We start from the raw sequence: 17,742 nt of genomic DNA, 5'->3' as shown, positions 1-17,742 counted from the left end.
AAACCAGACACCTGGCAACCCTACTTGCTATGTAAGCACTTCTTGCTCTGTGCTTGTGGTGCATATTTATAAATGTTTTCTTGTAAACAGCCTGTTTTGATTTAGATGATCTTTAGAACCTTTCTACCTTACCGTTCTAGGATGGCGTGATATATATGTGAGAACTTGCAATAGCGAAGATGGCTACAGTACATTTATCCTCTGAAGGGTCCAATGTTTTTCAAAGGCACTTATTGGTATCTTCTGTTGACTTGGAGGTCATCTGCTCTCTAATCCCTTGTTCTGCATTTTCCATAATATTCTTTGTGTGCAGCACAACATTTTATCACCAAGGTTGCCATGTAAGATACCCAATGGGAATCAATAGAATAAGTATCCATTAAAGGTAGCCGACCTTCTGAAATGGATGGACCTTGATATATGATGTATAAGGGATTTCCTCATGTACATGTGGAATTTCGTTCTGTCTTAAATTTGCATCCTACTGTGCGAACCAGTGAAGGATGGACTTGCAATAAAGAAAACAAAACTATATATATGACTATAAAGCTTCATATACAACTAGAACAATAATGTAAATGAATACACAGCAAAAAACATAAAAGTCATGGTGTGCTCACTTAGCAAGCACCTTGGGGGTGGGGTGGGCAGAATTCCATATGCAGGAATTGAATCTGGGCTGGACCACCAGCAGTACTGTGATTTATTTATATTTGTACTCCCTTAAAATGTGTCTGCCTGACGTCTTTCATATTTTATGCACTTTCTGTCATTTGACATATAGAATGTTCAAGATCCCACTAACACACAGTTTTACTTTGATTTTGGAATTTTCCAAATACTGTCAACTTTCTGATATGTAGAATTTGTTGCATCTAAGAGCATAAAATAAAGGAGGAAAGATCTTTGAATATGACAAAACTAATTTTCTCCATGAATAAATAATTTAAGTTTAATTGTGAAATACCATCTTTGGAACAGTGTGTTGTGACACATCCATTTTTCGGCCATGAAATAACTATTTTTTTAAAAAAAAACACGTATGTGTATGTAAAGAAACTGCTTTTCTAATTGTCAAATCAGTGAAGCAGAGAACACTCTATGTTGTAGTTTATACTACATTTCAGAAATGTATCACATTCTTTTTCTTTCTGCAAATAAGAAAATCCTGTGAAAAATTCTAACCTCTTGTAGTATTGCTGCATAATCTAAAATGTTTACTGGTTCCCCTGTATTCCAGTATAGTTACCCTTCATTTGGCCACGGCAAATCTAGTGCTTCTACTTGTCTTAAATCATTGTTCAGAAATAGCTTCTGTTATTGCCCCTTGGGTTGTGGACAAGGGCAGACAGGCAGGAGAAAACTATAAGACAATGTTGGAGACATCTGTGGGAAATGGCAATTGGATGTACCGTGGGTGCTTTATCCACCTCTTGTTATCATTTGAATTAGGTGTGGAGAATCTTTTGCCCTCCATAAGTCGCTGAACTACAACTTCCATCAGCCCCAGCAAGCGTAGCCAAAGGCTAGGGATGATAGGCGTTGTAGTTCAGCAACATCTGGAGGGCCAAAGTGCCCCACACCTGATCTGAATGAATCCTTTGGGTCAAAACTGCAGAGACACGGGCACCCATATGTTTCCATATGAATTTTCCAATGCATCTCTGTGTAGTTCAAAACAGCTATGGGGCAGCAAGGTCTGCAAAGGATCAGGTCAGCAGCATTTGGAAAGTGGCTTTTCTAGCCCTTTCCTCTTGCACCATTTATTTTTTCCCAGAGGGGCAAATTAAAACTTGTGGGGAGGGTTTTTAGTTGGGGAAACAGTGTGGAAAAACAGATTAACACCTTGCCTCTTATATACCCGGTCGATCACTGCACTCTGCTGGTAAAGGCCTCCTGTGGATACCATGTTGTTAGGAGGTCTGTTCCACACAACATAGGAAGTGGACCGTTAGTGCAGTAGCACTGACACTTTGGAATTCCCTCCCCTTAACATTAGACTGGCACCATCTCTGTTATCTTTCTGGCACCTACTGAAGATCTTCCTCTTTCAACAAGCCTTTTAAGTAGAGATCTTATCCCAGTCTGTGTTTGTGTTTGAATTGCTTTGTAAGATGTTTTTAAATCTTTTTTGGAAAAGATGTTTTGAAAGATGTTTTGTTTAACATGTTTTTGAAGATTTTTTTAAAATATATTTTAAACTCTGTTTTTATTATGTTTTAGAGTGTTTTAGTGTTTTTGTTTGCCTCCCTGGGCTCCTACTGGGAGGAAGGGAGGAATAAAAAAATAATAAATAATCTTTAGCCCCTACCCCCCCAGTACTTCTCTGTCCTGATCCAGTTCAGTTCTTCCCTCCCACAACACCTGCTTTTAATGAAAAATAGAAGCATTAGGTGAGTGTATATCTCCCTGCATCCCATCCCATGCCATATAATGGCACATTGAGAGGAAATGCAACTTGGCCCAGCAACAGTAGCATGATAGTTAATGATAAGACACGTCTTTGAGTAGCTCCTGCAGTTCATGCATAGACGTCCTCAGCTATTTCATTACGGTTTTTATGTATCTCTTTCTTCCTTTCCCTGTTTCATTATATCATTCAAACAGGAGATGACTCATTAGTTGAAGTACAGAAGACAATAGCTATGATTCTTCTCTTGCACTGGCTTGGCACCCATGTACAGTAGCTGAATTGGCAGTAGTGGAATTACTTTGAAATCAACTCCTACCATTGATAAAAGAATTAAGGCCAATGTCACTTGGTTGGACTAAAAACATCCAAGCTAAAATCCAGTCCACCCAGGCAAGCTTAAATGTCTGCCTAACATCCGTGCAAAATATGTTTCAGGATTCTTACAGTACACATAGTTCTGCAAGCGCTTCCTTTCCAGTCTTCTGAAGCTACTTTTATTTTCTTCCAGTCAAAGGCCTTTTCAAAGTTTCAGACCATCTTTTTCACAATGGCGTGTTGTCCTTGGCAGTCAGTGCTAGCATATGATTCACATTCAGTTTGTTCAATGAGTAATGTACAACAGTTCTATTGTATCCTCAAAATAACCTTTGAGGTTTGCTGTCAGTTTTTGGGGCTTCCAGATGCGTGTGATTTCTAGTCTCGTATTTGATACGGGTGAATAGAGAACACAAGCCTGCATGACTCAGTGGAATTGGACACATTTCACAAGAAGATCTTCCCAAGGTAGAAGATGTTTTCCTGTCTCTTTTCTGCTCCATCCAAAACGTAGAATAAATGAGATCCCATCAATTGAGAGAGTACATTAATATTGCTTCAAATTCATCAGAGTTGATGAAGCTGAGCTGAAGAAATTAATTCAGTTCTTCACTAAATATGTCATCTATTTTTACTCCGTGCCACCTTTGACTTGTGAAGAACAAATCTATACAACATTATTGTTCTAGAGAGAAGATGCAGGAACTTCTGAAGGCAGTTATAGATGCTGCATTTTGCATGCGCTGGCGAGTATAAAATGCACGTACATAGCATCATTTATAACTTGTCTCTTTTATCATGCAAAGTAAACCACTAGCAAATACTACTGTGTATCAACTACCACCCTACTGTCAGCTCTATTCTTTCTATAATCGGCTTAGGTGGTTAGTGCCAATGGGATTGTAGCTAAAACTGGGCTACTGAGAAACTAAGAGGGTGGTATCAGCATCCGGGGGAGAGACCCACAACTTGCAGAAATAAAAAAAAATTAAGAAAATAACCATAAGGGGCACCCTCCCCCCCCAAAAAAATGAGGGCTGTGCATGCTCAGTAGCAACAGAGTCCTTAATATCTGTTGGCTTGGGATGGGGGCAGGACAGAAATATGAGAGACAACAGAATGCAATATCCTGGCAGAGAGCATTACTGGCTGGAACTCTGGAGAGAAACACTCTGCACTGCAACATTTCATTGCAGGCCCCAACTGTGTTGTCAAATTTCAACTGTCAAATACTGAAACTTTTTCTGTGTTTTGCTCAGTAGCTTATGGGGAAAGGCGGTACTTTTTGCTCCAAAGGAAGAACTGGGAGCACACTGAACTCAAGCCAGAGATGCAAACGATATTTTGCAAATGCATGTTGACTAGTTACCTGCAAAGGAAAAATGTTTTTCCATCACTGGCTTGAATTCAAGCCACCAACGCAAAGGATCTTCTGATGGCATATCATCTAACATTGTGGTGACTTTCGGTGATTGACAGGTGGGTGGCCTGGATCCTATTCCCTACCCCTGCTGTATAGAATACTGTTGTTGCTCTCTTCCCGACCGACTCCAATCTTCAAGGTTTGTATAAGGATACTGCTGATCCCAGGCAAGTTCTGGTAGACCAGCGACCTGTACAGTTCAACCAGAAGACTATTGCCTATCTGGTCTCTGGGATGGGTGCTGTTCAGCATGTGAAGCATTGCTCCTTACCAGTACTTCATGTCTTTTATTAGTGCTAGGGTTCTTAGGCCAGCCAGAGGACATGAGTTCCATGTGTTTCCCAACGGGCAGAGCCATCCAACTTGCTGGAGGCCAGCAGAAGTGAAACTGGTGGAGGCAGAGTTGGCAGAAGGGGCCACCAAATCCAGCTGATGCTTGGAGACCTTGTGGAGGGGAGGATGCTGGCCTCCACCCTTTTTCCTGGTGTACTGGCTGCCATGATGGAGGGCCAGGGAGGAAGCTGAATGGGACCTGGATATTGGGTGTGTCCCCTCCTTGGCCCCTCCTCCAACAAGCCCCCAGAGCGCCCCTTTTGCATGCTTTCTGCTGGCTTCCACTGGCTCCCCTTATGCTGGGCTGGGCTTCTGTGGCAGACCTCTGGGTGAGCCAGCTGGCTCAGCCACAGGTCCATCATATCCAGCTCCCCTCAGCCCAGTGTAAATGCAAGTTGGACTGTGTCCTTAGTCCCCTGGAAATTTTTCATCACAAACTGAAGCATTTAAGCTTCAGCACAATCTTGTCTGTGGCACGTCTTATGGCCCTAACAAAAGGAAACATCAGAAGGAGTTCCCTGGTGGTAGATGGGTCACCATGAGCATGTCAGCAGTCTGGCATGCAGACATGAAGGATGTTAAGCTTACTCTGCATCACCTTATCTTCACGTCAGTGCAAATTTTTGACAAGTCAGTCTCCTGTTCAAGGCACTGGAGCATGGTCGGTAAAGTAGTAAGCAAGCTTAATCATAGCAGAAGGAACACTCAGCAAAGGTAGACGAGTACATGCAGCGCTTCCTCCTCTCTGCTGCTTTCCAGGTCTGTGCATATGGTAATGCATATGTTACGGTCAAGATCAAAGACCCTCCTCCGGGTGCCTACTCCAAGGGAAGCTGGGAGGGTGGCAACAAGGGAGAGGGCCTTCTCAGTGGTGGCCCCCAAATTATGGAATGATGCTCCTGATGAGGTGCGCCTGGTGCCAACACTGTTATCTTTTCGGCGCCAGTTCAAGACTTTCCTCTTCTCCCAGGCATTTTAGCATGTGTTTTAAATTGTTTTTATATTGTTTTAAATTTTAAAATTGTGTTTTAAATTGTTTTTAAAATATGTGTTTTAAATTGTATATTTGTTTTAATGTTTTTGATTGCTGTAAACCGCCCAGAGAGCTTTGGCTATGGGGCGGTATACAAGTGCAATAAATAAATAAATAAATAAATAAAATAATATGCAAACAAAATTACAAGCTGTTCTTTGAATTTTCAAGGAATAGCCAACCTCTTCTGGAGTTTGAACAGAGTTTTGAATGGGCCAAGAGGTGAACTGTTAGACTGAAACTGCCACTGGATACTTGGGACAAGGTTCATTGGGTTCAAATGTTAAAACTGGAAATTTGTAGGGATATGTGTATGTGTAGTTATTGTATAGTTTCAAGTAGTGAGCTGTGAGAGATGCATATACACAGAGTGAGGCCTCTGAGGTTTCCCTTCTGCTTGCAGCCCAATAAAGCTCTCCAGGAACTTTGAGGATCTTTTTTAGGCACTGACTTGAGCGGAGCTTGAGGAGCTCAGGCCATCAACATGTCCAACAGGATGAGCTAACCATAAGATAGATGGGGCATTTGGAACAAACATTAGACAAGTGGGTATCCCTTCCACTAAAAGCTGGGAGTACTTAATGAACTCTTTTGTCTTTTCCTCCCCTATTCTGTTGCAGAGTATTAGGTAGCAAATTTCTTGCTTGCTGTTCACTCGGCCATCGCCAAATTTTAGTGTGTGAGTGATGGTGGTGGATAGAATTTGTGATAAACAGACTTCATGCACATCAGACTGAAAAAGTGGGGGTTTTTCATTTGTTTTGTGGCCAACAAAACCAAACCAACTCCCCCTCCCCAATCCTTTAAATTCTAGTCATGGTTTTCAAAGACTCTGGCCATTACCTATTCCTACTCTACTTGCTTCACTCCATTTGCTTTCTTCCAGGGTCCTTCTCACAAATGTGGCAACCTAGTAGCTGATGAAGCAGACTACTGAAGTTCAACCATTAGTGCAGCTAAATTTGTATGGAAATACTATTTAGCAGAGGATGCTACAGGATCCATTTATGGCACACTTGGGTATTCTATTTATGATGATGTCACCACCCCTTCCACTCATATCTATCTAAGTGTTAGAGGAAGTGGAGTTTCATACTTACCATTTGGCCTACAGATGTGGTTTTGGAAAAGGCAGTTTGTTGTAGTACCATGTGTTTCCTTCTATGGGTTTCCCAATCCATATGTCCATTCTCTTCCAAGGGGCCACGAGCTTTTGGACAGGATTGCAGGGTCTCTACGGCTTGCCTAACAATGACACGCCACTCACTCCTCTGCCTTTGCCTCTTTCACACACTTCTTGTCATGTGTGGCAAGATGCGATGGCTCAGTTTGTGTAATCTGGAAAATGTTGATGCTTGCTTCTTCGTGGAAGAGCCTCAGTGGCATAGGAACTGTATGAATGAAGCTCTAATTGCAGGTGTAGATTAGGACCACTCTAAAACCCATTCTTTACCCACACCATGACCACGCTCTTATACTTTAGAGCAGCAGTGTGGGAACTACTTTGATGCGGGTTCATCCCATGCTGGCCTGCTGCTGTATTGTTTAATAACTCAGCAGTGCACGCGCATAGATCCTTCTCACCCTGTTGTTGCTTTCTGATCTCCACCAGACAATTGCACTGGAAGGGAAAGACCTGTGTGAATCCTACAGCAAGAGCCTGGAATAAATGCATTGATAACCACCCCATATATTGCTGCTGTAGTATATGAAGGGCACGTCATTCACAAGTATGAAGGGGTAATTATATTAAATGATTTTATTGTTGTGCTCTTTTTGAGAAGCATCTTCCCTTACCCCTTCACTGTCATTACTGCCATGGAATGCTGTTCTTTGCAAGAAGACAATAAGGGATTAAAAAAAATTGAGAATCACATCACTAAAATAATTGAGAAATCTGTTCTGGGAAAATTGATGGAAAGCATGTTTAAAGACAGAATTATGAAGCATTTAGAAGAACAATGATTGCTGAAGAAGAACCAGCATGGCTTCTGCACGGATAAGTCCTGTCTCACTAAACTTTTTCCATTATTATTCATTTTTATTAAAGAAAAAAGGAAAGAAAATTTAAAAATCTTAAGTTATAACACAAGAAAGAAAAGAATAAAAAGCAATATAATTTGTGTTCCAACATAATATAAATATCTACTTTTCCATAAATCTATCAACATATATTTCTAACATTATTGAGAGTGTCAATAAGCCTATGGACAGGAATGTTCAAGCAGACAGTATGTACTTAGGTTTTCAAAAAGTACTTTTGACAAAGTTCTAGCAAAGTCTTCTGAGAAAGCTTAGCAGTCCTGGTATAAGAGGACAGTGCTCTTATAGTAACTGGTTAAGGAACAAGAAACAGTCAGAATTAATGGGCAGTTCTCACAATGGAGAGATATAACAAGTTGGGGGCACCAAGGACTGGTGCTTCATAACTTGTTCATAAATTACTTATAGTTAAGGGTGAGCAGTGAGGTGCCTAAGTTTGCTGATGACACCAAATTGTTCAGGGTGGTAAGAACAAAAAGAGATTGTGAAGAAGCTCAAAAAGGTTCTCTCCAAACTGGGTGAGTGGGCATTAAAATGCGATTAAAATGTGATTCAATGTAAGCAAGTGTAAAGTGAGGCGCACTGGGACAAAAATTGCTAACTTCATATATAGGCTTATGTGTGAACCAGTGGTGACTGACCAAGAAAGAGAACTTGGGGTTGTTTGGGATAGCTTGCTGAAAATGTTAATCTAGTGTGTGGCAGCTGTGAAAAAAGTGAATTCCATGTTAGGGATCATTAAGAAAGGGACTGAAAATAAAACTGCTAATATAATGGTGTTATATGCATCTATGGTGCATGCTTGGAATAGTGCATACTGTTTTGGGCACACAACAGGAATTTCACAAAGGAAATTGTAGAGCTGTAAAAGGTTTAGAAAAGGGCAACCAAAATGATCACAGGGCTGCCCTATAAGGAAAGGTTACAAGTTTATGAACATAAAACTTGAGCACTGCTCTTAAAAAAAAGATGGCTATTATATATATAATACTGAGTGAAGCACGGCTGTATTCTTCAACAGTTTTAGCCATTGCTTCATAAGAAGAACATGCTGGTCCCATATAAGCATATATTAACATGAATGTAATGGCAGAGATTTTGGAGATTTCATGTCCCCCCCTTCACGTAAAATACTTTATAAATAAAATACACTCATTTTTAATCTGTCTTCCACATCAGTGTAGTATTAGACTTTAATAAGATACTGTTCAATGTGAACCACTAAGTTCAGTATGAAAGGACGGTGATTTTCAATGCATTTTGAGCAGTTTCTTTTCCTGTGGCAGGAGAGATTATGTGCCTTTTCCTTAAGCAAAATAATTCATGTATCTCTTCCACCCTTTGAGCTAGGGGAAGTAGTGTGTATGCCATTCAACATAGGCAACAATCACACAGAGAGAATCCTAATATAATGTGTGAGTGTGGCAACTCATAAAATGCCATTCACTACCATTACTACATGGGGGTCATCATCTGTGAGACGAGTGGGGAGTTGGTGAAAATGCTCAGTCCTCAGCAGGCTGTCTGGCATTAAAAGGTGTGAGGAAGGTGACCACTTCAGGGTGGAAAAACCTTGATACTCCAGCCTCAATGTACACTGAGGTAATCTTCACAGGATCTCCTCTGGGTTCCACCACTGGCTGAGGATAGGCAGGTGGCAACCTGTGTGTGGATTCTAATATGAGAATCTAATATATGTGTTTCCTTCCTCTTCAGGTATATGTTCTGGGCAGCCATAGCCATTTACATCTTCCTATCATATGTAGAAGTGAAAAACCCATATGTATGATATGTGCGTTTTCCATTTAATTCCCACAGAAAAGTACTTTCACTGTAAACCGGTGAAACAGACCTTAATGTCCCAAAGTTCACTGTGTGTCAGATTTTTTTATTTTTTGCTTCAGTATGGCTATGGCCTGTGAAATGTAAACACTGCTCATTGATGGCAGATGTTTCAGGTTATTTTTGGTTAAGGAAAGGGGCAAGAGAAGTGGAACGTTTTGATATATTCAAACATATCTAGCTCCCAAGGAAGTGTTTGCCAGGTTTGCGGTGTCTGACAGAATAGCTTCTTCCTTAAGAAGAGTCCACTGTTAGTTATGTATCGTGGATTTCTGATGCCTGGAGAGAACATAATAAATGCTTTTTCCATACACAAAACACAAACATCTCCTTCCTTGGCAGATTTTTTTTATTTTAGGATAAGGAGAAAGCAAAATATGTAAATAGCAATATGTGAATGTACTTTTTCTCACAGTCAGCCTGGAGAAAAACTTCCCATTTTCCCCAAGAAAGGGTCAGCAATTCAAAGTTCCCAGAAAGCCAAAAGCTGTTTTATATTTCAAACCAGAGACATCTCACACTTTCCCCAAAAGGATGATTGATCACAGTCTCAGCTGTCCATGGCTAAAATCTCATACTGTGACGCACAGCACTAAGAATCTGAAGGGATTCTTAGATCCAGAGAGAGATCTCTGGAGTATCTTGCGCCTGGTTTATTGTCCTTCACTAAGAGTGGTATAGCTCCTGCCCAAATGATACAAAAGCACACTGTATCAGAGGGAACTTCATGAACTCATTTTGCCCTGGACCAAAGTTGTGGTGAGGCACTGCCAGTCAAGCTGGAACAAACTCTGGGAGACAGCTAGGTTTTTCCAAGCAAGTAGTTTTATTCTTCGGAATCAGATATATAAACAAGAACTACTTGGAAAATGACATGCTGGGAGTCAAAAAGGGAAACTAAATTATCCTCTTTTAAGAGAAAGCAATATCCCTACAACTAAAACAACCAAGAGTAGGTTTGCACTTTCTCCCTGTCAGGATTGCACATTTGAATTTGTTGTTTCAGATGGGTGCATGCACATTCCATAGAACATAATGCATTGAACAGAAGTCACTCTCAAACAGGAGCTTATACATACATGACATGAGCACTCTAAAAGTTATACAGTGCAGAGAGTAGGAGGACGGGTGTGTAGAACAGACTGCTCGAAGCAAATCAGCAAAGCTGAGCCACTTGCTACAAGTAAAAGCAAGAATTCCTGCCCTGGGTCCCTAGCCACGTACAACCCCAAGTGTAGCACAAACCATTAGACCCTGATGAACATGAAGCAATAATTATGCAAAATGAAAACAGGAAGCCTAAAGGTATTTTTCCATGCCATGGGTGCTTTTTGTTAAGGAATGTTTCACATGTGTGTATTCTTAATGCAGAATAGAAAGTGGAAGACATTTTTTAAATTGAATAGACACCCTACTTAATATTGCTTTTGTATTAAAACTAAGTAAGGGTTTCATAGGATGATGGTCCATGTGAACCTGCTCTGCATACTTGAAACTTCTGCCTCTGCTCGCTTGGTTTCACTACTTCTTCTGTACTAATACTGATCGGCTCTGATGTCACTGTGATCTCAGACACTGCAGAGATGTACTGGCCTCGTGGCCTGCCATTGGCTTATCTGCTCTGATTTCATGAAGAGTTTTCCCAGCTTTAGCTTGTGGTCATCTTAGCATTTAGGAGATCTGAAACACAGAATCTGAATTCCAAGTTCCACAAGCAATACCCCTTCCTACTCTGTCGCAGAGCTTCGAAAAGTTACTTTTTTGAACTACAACTCCCATCAGCCCAATCCAGTGGCCATGCCGGCTGGGGCTGATGGGAGCTGTAGTTCAAAAAAGTAACTTTTCCAAGCTCTGCTCTATCGCTGGCTTCATACATTATACAAAGTGGTGGGAGAGTGAGGAGAGATGAAGTATAAATGTCCCTTTTCATGTTCCTCATGTAATGTCTAAAGTGGGGAATGATGCATCTTAAGCATGGGATGATGTACAAAGTACAGTTGTAAAGGAAGTTGTCACATCTCTCTGTAGAGCTGTGGTGCTCCTCTGTTGGGATGTTATGCAGAATGAGCAAGTAGAGGCACTTGCACTTCCCTTATTGCTTTCTCAACTTTTATCACCTAATGTCTGAAGTGTGTGCTATCAGCTGAACACACATACTTTCTCCAAAGGAATCCTGCACATAAACATTTGGTCAAATGAGGATGTTGAGAATTCTATTAATGATTCCCATCCAGTCCTTAGAGAACCGTAATTCTGAAGGTTTTGTTGGAAGAGATAATTATAATTAAACTAGTTTATATATATATATATGCCTGAAGAGAAATGCTGTATATATGTCTATTTTCTGTTTTGATGGGAAAATATTCTGTGACAGTGACTGTCAAAATTCAATACCTTGTTCTGTTACAGAGTTGCAGTCCAGTTTAGCAGTAGTTCTTGGTGACAGAAGAGTGAGAGAGAATTGGTTTGTGCATCTATTTGGTGGGGCCAGGATCAGGTAAATTCATTCTGATTGGCCTGGGTGACAGCAGACTCTGATTGTCCATGTTTGCTGATGATAGTACATTGTTCAGGCATGTTAAAACAAAAAGGGATTGCGAAGAGTTCCAAAAGGACTTCTGCAGACTGACTGAGCGGGTGGTAAAATGGCAAATGCCATTCATTGTAAACAAATGTAAAGTGATGCATGTCGGGACAAAAAAAAATCTTAATTTCATATATATGGGGTCTGAACTGGTGGTGACTGACCAGGAATGAAACCATGGGGTTGTTATATTTAGCTCAATGAAGATGTTGATCTAGTGTGCTGCAGCTGTAAAAAAGGCAAACTCCATACTAGGGATGATTAGGAAACATACTGGAAACAAAACTAATATTATAATGCTGGTACACAAATCTATTGTATACCCAGTTCTGATCTCCTTATCGCAAAAAAGATATTGTAGAGTTGGAAAAGGTTCAGGAAAGTGCAAACGGGGTGGCGCAACTCCTCTATGAGGAAAAGTTGCAGCATTTGGGCCTTTTAGTTTAGAGAAAAGGCGAGTAAAAGGTGACATGATAGAAGTGTATAACATTATGTACAGAGAATGTGAATAGAGAAAGGTTTTTCTCCCTCTCTCATAACACCGGAATCACAGACATCCAGTGAAGTTGAATGTTGAAAGATTCAGGACAGACAGAAGAAAGTCCTTCTTCACACAGCGCATAGTTAAACTATGGAATTCACTTCCACAGCAGGCAGTGATGGCCACCAACTTGGATGGCTTCAAAAGAGTATTAGACCAGTTCATGGAGGAAAAGATAGCTACTAGCCACAATATCTATGATCTATGCCTCTGAATGCCAGTTGGTAGGAATCACAAGTGGGTAGAGTGCTGTTGTGCTCAGGTTCTGCTTGTGAGCTTCCCATAGGCATCTAGTTGGCCACTGTGAGAGCAGGATGCTGGACTAGATGGGCCAGGAGGCTTTGCTTACTGGCTGGAGGTCATAGTTAGTTGGGAGCTCTGTCAGTGAGTGAGGGAACTGATATTTGACAGTTGGAGTAGTTGGGAGGGAAAGGGAGATGATGAGGGTAGCATGAGGGGAAAAGACCAGAGAAACGCTAAGGAGGAAAGCTGAGGCCTGTATATTAATACTCGATGTGTTGTTAATACTTATCTGGCAAAGTTCAGCAGAAGGGAGTCAGTGGTTGAGTTAGTCTGGGAAGCTGCCCTGTGCAAAGGTCTTATTTGAGGAAGGTTACAGAACTGTGATTTTAAGTTGGCTAAACTGTTTAAGCTGCCACAACTACAACCAGAGGAGCTGAGGAGGGGGTGGGTCAGAAACAGTTGTCCCTGGTAGCTGGACTGGGTTGTGTGTATTTGCCTGGGGTGGAGGTTTAGGGGATTTAGTCTAAGGTAAAAGCCACAGACTGAAGCTGGTGTTGGTGTATCTCTTGAGTCTTCAGAACCTGTCAACAAGCAGCTTTAAGATCTCAATATAAGAATCCTTTATGTACATACTATCCATTTAGCAAACCAACCATCTTGGTTTAAAGTTCATGCTGTCTCTAGTATTGGTGTCCATATCACACCAGCTATTAGGAGATTTTGAAAGCATTCTGAGTTAACTGGTGGCTGTGGGAAATTAAAGAAGCACAAATAACTAAATTTGTGTTTATATAAGTGAGGCTGAGGGAACTGGGTATCCCTGATAATGTGCACTATTTTGAAGCTGCTGTCTACATATGGGCTTTTGACTGACATGGAAATTGATGCAGTAGCTTTAACCATTTAGATGACAATGGACAACGTCGTGTGTTTATGTATGCGGTTATAGGTGTAGGCAATGGAAAATAAAGCATGTTTTCTGAAAATATCTTCAGTATTATAGTGTGTGTGTAATAGTTATGAATTCCTAACTTGAGAGAAGTCTTAAGAGCTGAACCAGATGTTACACACAGATGCATGTAATATTACACTGAGTTCCGGAAGATCAGAAAAACAAAAAGGGAGGGTGTAATAAATATTTGAGGAAGGGCCACAGCGCAGTGGAGTTCACGTTTTCTAAGCACAAGGCCCCAGGTTCAATCTCTGGCATCTCCAGGTAGGGCTGGGAAAAATGCCCATCTGAAACCCTGGAGAGCTTCTGCTAGTCAGTTACTGAACTAGATGGGCCAATGGTCTTATTTCCATATTTCCCCTTTTTCTGCCTGGATGTTAAGATCAACAGGGTAGGCCGTCTTAGTGGTTCGGTCACTGATGTGAGGGCCCCCCAATTGTGGAATGTCTTCCCCTGAGGGGTGCCTTGTGCCATCATAAAGTTTTTGGCATCAAGTCATGATGTCTCTCTTTACCCAGGCTTGAGGGGATGTATTCTTTCCTGCTGTGTTGTTGCACTTCTGTTTTGCTGCTCATGTGATATTTGTTTAGCCTTGTTATTTTAATTTGGTGGTTTTAATGAAATATACATTGCTTTAAATTGTGATTTTTACGTAGCCCACCATGGGACCATTCAGTGAAGAAATAAATAAATAAATGGCTTTCTTGAAAGCTTGAGATGCAATTTCTTTCTGTCTTTCTTTTTTTAAAGGGCTGTTACGGTAATGCTACTCACATCTGTGTATAACATCTAATTTGCCCTAATAAATATAGTTGCCTGGGAGTTGCAGGAAGCTTTTAGATCCTGTAAAAGCGGGTGGTGGTTTGGGGGAGGAGGAGAACAACATTTCCAGAAAGGCCAAAGAGGAGACCGAGGCTCAGAACATTGTGAAATTCACAGTGTTTTCAAGGTTGCAAAGCTCATAAGGTGCATACTCAGAACTGCCCCTTTAATTTTTTTTACAGCAACCGCTGATTCTATGGAGCTGTTCACAAGATCACACTATTTTATTTTTGTGTGGAAATTTTATGCAAGTATCTGTCTTTGAGCTTACACACAGAAATACTAATTAAACAAACTTTTTTAAAAAAACTACCAGCTTGGGTGAAGAAGAAAGTGATTAAAGTGTATGGAGGGGGAACTAATCCATGCTTAGTGACCTCATCAAAGATCCCTAATATTGGTATTAACATTAAGGAGCAAAAGGGGCTTGAAAAGGTGAACACTGCATGTTTTTGGAGGACGTTACAATCAGCTTAACTTCAAATGTGCTTTAATTACTAATGCACTGGGTCATTGACTTCGACAATGACAACAAGACTATCACTTTTACCTTAATTAGCCTCATTGAGAAATGTGCTTGCACATTTCAACTCTTGGTAAATAAAGCAGTGTTCTAATTAAACACACACACACACATATGCATGGGAAACTGCTAGAGAGGGAGGTGCAGAGATAAAGTTTGCACACTAATTCATCTCTATAAAATATGTAATGAACTCTCAAGTATTATAAGGGGAAACAGTCTAACCAAAAAGGAACCGGTTTGAGTTTCTTACATTGTTGGGGGAGAAAGACAAGAGGAAAATAATTTGCTGCTTCTCCATTGGGCCTTGCAAAGCAACCAAGACTGATCATTTTCCATGAGTCTGCATTCGTAGAAGTTTGGCTGGATTCTAATATTTGGCAATGGTTCCTTTTTGTTTATTATTATTTTAACATTTGAATCTTTCAGCTATATGCATTTAGGGGGACTGGGTTGCCAGTTTGGAGGAGTCAGGAGTGAATACTTCTGGAGAGAGACTATATGCTCAAGCTTTGATTTGAACAATCCCAGTGGTCATGATAGAGGAATGAGCCTAGTCAAACAGAAATACTGAATTGTGATTGATTAGCTATTTTTTATCACACAAAAATATGATTCTTACATTTTACATTCTAAATTGCTGGTTTGAATTGCCTGTGCTTACCTAAATCAATCCTCTTGGTATTATAATCCTGCTGATTTGCTACACTTCACCTAGAGAGCGAACACAGGTGATTTTTGTAAGCCTTCTATGCATGGCAATTTGGATCAACTTCCATGCAGTCTCTTCCAAATCTAGGTTTGTATTGAACTTGTGAACCTGACTGACTGTACTGTGCCTGAAATGCTTTGCAAGGCGTAGATGGGATTGGATGGGCTGGTGAGGAATAGATTGACAGCTGGCATATCTATCTTGTGAGATGGGTTAGGTAGTGATCCAGAATTTCCCCTTTATCCTCCTTTCTTTTCTAGCAAGGCTTGTTGCTTGTTCCTCTTCCTCTGTAGAGAGACATTGCTTTTTATGTTGTAATGAAGAACAATGTTTTAAGAGACAAAGGGGCTTCTCATTTATTATTGTGCTGTCCTGGACTAAGGCTAGATGCTGGGAAAAATGGTAATTCACAGTGTGAATTCTTCTCTTCCAGTGATATAGGCTAGAGCTGAGTCCATACAATGTATATTGCCTGAAGTACAATGGTGTACATTGTGAGAAAAGCACAAATTGCAGCTGTCCCTTCCTCCACTTTTCTTTTTTCAGTAGCAGAGTAATCACAGTCTTGCTTGGTTTTTAAAAAAATATGTCACCCAGTGATGTACTTTGAAGACACCTGCAGTGCATTCTCTAGTTTTTCCCCTTGCAAACCAAACCTAAGTATTTCTGTGATTCTTCATCCCCCCTCTGCCTTTCATTAAAAGGCTTAAACAGGAGTGGTTTAGTAGTATTTGGGAAGTAGAAAACAGACTTTCCTTTGTAAATGGTTCAATTCCGCAAGGGGATTTATCATGCTATGAAAAGGTATTTTAACAGAGAAGTTGTGGCATGTTGTTTTCCTATCTTTAGTCTATATAAAACACTGTATTCTCCCACCTAAAATCTTTGCTTTTGGGGAGTATTCACTTGTATGTTGTATTGTGTTGGGAAGGGAGAGTCAGAAATCCGAAAGCAAAGTGAAAAATGTAGGGGAGGGGGTGGAGGATAAAGGGAAAGGGATATCTCAAACAAGCAAGTTAAATGTTTTGATTCAATATTCTGATATTCTTATCACAGCTTTCCAGAGTGTGGCACGATGCAAAGTGCAAAGAATGAGGGGGAACCAACAAACGTGTATCAGTGTCTTTCTACAGCATTCTTCCTCCACAAAATGTGTTATAATGCAATGAAGAATCTAAGGCAAATAACTAACAAATGTCTAGTAAGTATCAGCAATAGAAGTGATTTTTAATTTTCTTTTGTTTTTTTTTAAAGAAAACTTCTGTTTTAATTTATTGAACTAAAGCCAGATTTACTCAATTAAGATAATACACTTCAAGGTTAACTATCGTTTGGTGTTACTTACATAACCAATTGTATGATTATGTAAATTTCAGGAAGAGAACACAACTTGAGTGTCTTAATTACAGGCCAGCGAGAGAGAGTCATTTAAATATGAATAAGTGAACTGTTGCTTGTATTTCCTGCTCACTATTTCCTAATGCTTTAAAGCTCAGTAACAAACTGGTTGTCTGTATTGTATCCCCTCAGCCTTTTCCTGGGTAAATACATCTATCTCAGGGTATGTTTAAAAAAGAAACAGGCCAGACTACTGTTTGAGGCAGCATTGCTGAATAATTGTTGTTGTTATGTGCCTTCAAATCGATTACAACTTATGGCGACCCTATGAATGAGTGATCTCCAATAGCTAGTCCCAAAGTAAAGAATATTGATGACATTCTGTGCTTCTGTATACTTTTCATGGTAACCTGTAAACAAATCCTGGAATTCTATATATGTATATTTAAAAATGTGACAGTACTTATTTTCTTTGTAAAGTGCCTTTGTACTTTTAAGCAGGTGCAGGGATGCTCAGGATTAAGTAGTGTACTTGGAATGCATAATTAACCTATGGAATTCACTGCTTTTTAAAAAGGATTAGGCAAATTCATGGAGAATCAACCATTATTGGCCTTAGAACCTC

The sequence above is a fragment of the Rhineura floridana genome, chromosome 1, assembly GCF_030035675.1.
Source record: "Rhineura floridana isolate rRhiFlo1 chromosome 1, rRhiFlo1.hap2, whole genome shotgun sequence".
Taxonomy (NCBI): Eukaryota; Metazoa; Chordata; class Lepidosauria; order Squamata; family Rhineuridae; genus Rhineura; species Rhineura floridana.
This window is presented reverse-complemented; position numbering follows the sequence as displayed.